The sequence below is a fragment of the Eleutherodactylus coqui genome, chromosome 2 (genome assembly GCF_035609145.1).
Source record: "Eleutherodactylus coqui strain aEleCoq1 chromosome 2, aEleCoq1.hap1, whole genome shotgun sequence".
NCBI classification, from domain to species: Eukaryota; Metazoa; Chordata; class Amphibia; order Anura; family Eleutherodactylidae; genus Eleutherodactylus; species Eleutherodactylus coqui.
In genome coordinates, this window is record NC_089838.1 from 307,403,343 (window position 1) to 307,405,842 (window position 2,500).

At 46.4% G+C, this 2,500-nt stretch overlaps 9 non-coding genes across 9 annotated transcripts; 6 read left to right on the plus strand and 3 right to left on the minus strand.

Moving 5' to 3' along the window:
- Positions 1–71: 71 nt before the first annotated feature.
- On the plus strand, positions 72–143 carry TRNAH-GUG (transfer RNA histidin (anticodon GUG)). The gene has a single exon. It is a non-coding gene; the product is annotated as a tRNA-His (tRNA).
- Positions 144–269: 126 nt separating this feature from the next.
- Positions 270–341, minus strand: TRNAE-CUC (transfer RNA glutamic acid (anticodon CUC)). Its single transcript has one exon. It is a non-coding gene; the product is annotated as a tRNA-Glu (tRNA).
- A 437-nt stretch (positions 342–778) lies between these two features.
- On the plus strand, positions 779–851 carry TRNAM-CAU (transfer RNA methionine (anticodon CAU)). Its single transcript has one exon. It is a non-coding gene; the product is annotated as a tRNA-Met (tRNA).
- Positions 852–1,069: 218 nt separating this feature from the next.
- TRNAR-ACG (transfer RNA arginine (anticodon ACG)) lies at positions 1,070–1,142 on the plus strand. Its single transcript has one exon. It is a non-coding gene; the product is annotated as a tRNA-Arg (tRNA).
- An 8-nt stretch (positions 1,143–1,150) lies between these two features.
- Positions 1,151–1,222, plus strand: TRNAH-GUG (transfer RNA histidin (anticodon GUG)). Its single transcript has one exon. It is a non-coding gene; the product is annotated as a tRNA-His (tRNA).
- Positions 1,223–1,348: 126 nt separating this feature from the next.
- TRNAE-CUC (transfer RNA glutamic acid (anticodon CUC)) lies at positions 1,349–1,420 on the minus strand. The gene has a single exon. It is a non-coding gene; the product is annotated as a tRNA-Glu (tRNA).
- Positions 1,421–1,856: 436 nt separating this feature from the next.
- Positions 1,857–1,929, plus strand: TRNAM-CAU (transfer RNA methionine (anticodon CAU)). Its single transcript has one exon. It is a non-coding gene; the product is annotated as a tRNA-Met (tRNA).
- Positions 1,930–2,228: 299 nt separating this feature from the next.
- Positions 2,229–2,300, plus strand: TRNAH-GUG (transfer RNA histidin (anticodon GUG)). Its single transcript has one exon. It is a non-coding gene; the product is annotated as a tRNA-His (tRNA).
- A 126-nt stretch (positions 2,301–2,426) lies between these two features.
- TRNAE-CUC (transfer RNA glutamic acid (anticodon CUC)) lies at positions 2,427–2,498 on the minus strand. The gene has a single exon. It is a non-coding gene; the product is annotated as a tRNA-Glu (tRNA).
- Between the last annotated feature and the right edge of the window lie 2 nt (positions 2,499–2,500).

Sequence of the window (2,500 nt, forward strand, 5' to 3'; positions counted from 1 at the left end):
CGCAATGGATAACGTGTCTGACTACGGATCAGAAGATTGTAGGTTCGACTCCTACCTGGCTCGTGAATGTCGCCGTGATCGTATAGTGGTTAGTACTCTGCGTTGTGGCCGCAGCAACCCCGGTTCGAATCCGGGTCACGGCATTCTTGATGAAAAAGCAAAGGTGCTCTTGTAGACGGCAAGCCTGAATGATACTTTTATGAACTTTTTGAGCGCTATCTTAATTCAGAGGGTCTTTCGATGTAGTTGCAAGCTTAGGAAAATGCTCATTCCCATACCGGGAGTCGAACCCGGGCCGCCTGGGTGAGAACCAGGAATCCTAACCGCTAGACCATATGGGAACCGCTGAGACCCTTTTTCAGTAATAAGTAGAAAAAAAATCAGTTTCATGATTTGAAAACTCATTTTTAAGCATGGATGGCATCAACAACCACTTGCAAGTGGCCTCGTTAGCGCAGCATTTTTGGCTGCCAAGAGCATCTGCAAACTAAGCCGCTTAATTCTGCAAGAAAGGTGCAGGCCTTTGAATGCAGGCACAAGCTTAGCAAAACACTCATTCCCATACCGGGAGTCGAACCCGGGCCGCCTGGGTGAAAACCAGGAATCCTAACCGCTAGACCATATGAGAAAAGTTGCTTTCACAGCTTGCTTTAAACTTTCCAATATATGTAGATATATACATGTACATATTAAAAAAAAAAAAAAAAAAAAAAAGAAGTTTTGTGCTTACAGAATTCCATCTTATCTCTGGACGGCAACAACCAATCACATGCAAGATGCCTCGTTAGCGCAGTAGGTAGCGCGTCAGTCTCATAATCTGAAGGTCGTGAGTTCGATCCTCACACGGGGCATGGATCTATCCTTGTTTTTTCCCTCCGCCTTAACTGGATAGGCACTGCTCTTTGCCATTCAATACCGAAACGATACTGGATAATATGGAAAGGTAGCAAACAAGGCAGAAGGGTTTTGGCTAGGGGCTAAAAGCAACCGTGTTGAGGTATTTGAATATGGCTGCGAGCGTAGCAAAAGTCCAAAATGGGGAGCATGATTAGTGGCAACCTCTCACACAGGGCCAGTGGCGCAATGGATAACGCGTCTGACTACGGATCAGAAGATTGTAGGTTCGACTCCTACCTGGCTCGTGAATGTCGCCGTGATCGTATAGTGGTTAGTACTCTGCGTTGTGGCCGCAGCAACCCCGGTTCGAATCCGGGTCACGGCATTCTTGATGAAAAAGCAAAGGTGCTCTTGTAGACGGCAAGCCTGAATGATACTTTTATGAACTTTTTGAGCGCTATCTTAATTCAGAGGGTCTTTCGATGTAGTTGCAAGCTTAGGAAAATGCTCATTCCCATACCGGGAGTCGAACCCGGGCCGCCTGGGTGAGAACCAGGAATCCTAACCGCTAGACCATATGGGAACCGCTGAGACCCTTTTTCAGTAATAAGTAGAAAAAAAATCAGTTTCATGATTTGAAAACTCATTTTTAAGCATGGATGGCATCAACAACCACTTGCAAGTGGCCTCGTTAGCGCAGCATTTTTGGCTGCCAAGAGCATCTGCAAACTAAGCCGCTTAATTCTGCAAGAAAGGTGCAGGCCTTTGAATGCAGGCACAAGCTTAGCAAAACACTCATTCCCATACCGGGAGTCGAACCCGGGCCGCCTGGGTGAAAACCAGGAATCCTAACCGCTAGACCATATGAGAAAAGTTGCTTTCACAGCTTGCTTTAAACTTTCCAATATATGTAGATATATACATGTACATATTAAAAAAAAAAAAAAAAAAAAAAGAAGTTTTGTGCTTACAGAATTCCATCTTATCTCTGGACGGCAACAACCAATCACATGCAAGATGCCTCGTTAGCGCAGTAGGTAGCGCGTCAGTCTCATAATCTGAAGGTCGTGAGTTCGATCCTCACACGGGGCATGGATCTATCCTTGTTTTTTCCCTCCGCCTTAACTGGATAGGCACTGCTCTTTGCCATTCAATACCGAAACGATACTGGATAATATGGAAAGGTAGCAAACAAGGCAGAAGGGTTTTGGCTAGGGGCTAAAAGCAACCGTGTTGAGGTCTTTGAATATGGCTGCGAGCGTAGCAAAAGTCCAAAATGGGGAGCATGATTAGTGGCAACCTCTCACACAGGGCCAGTGGCGCAATGGATAACGTGTCTGACTACGGATCAGAAGATTGTAGGTTCGACTCCTACCTGGCTCGTGAATGTCGCCGTGATCGTATAGTGGTTAGTACTCTGCGTTGTGGCCGCAGCAACCCCGGTTCGAATCCGGGTCACGGCATTCTTGATGAAAAAGCAAAGGTGCTCTTGTAGACGGCAAGCCTGAATGATACTTTTATGAACTTTTTGAGCGCTATCTTAATTCAGAGGGTCTTTCGATGTAGTTGCAAGCTTAGGAAAATGCTCATTCCCATACCGGGAGTCGAACCCGGGCCGCCTGGGTGAGAACCAGGAATCCTAACCGCTAGACCATATGGGAAC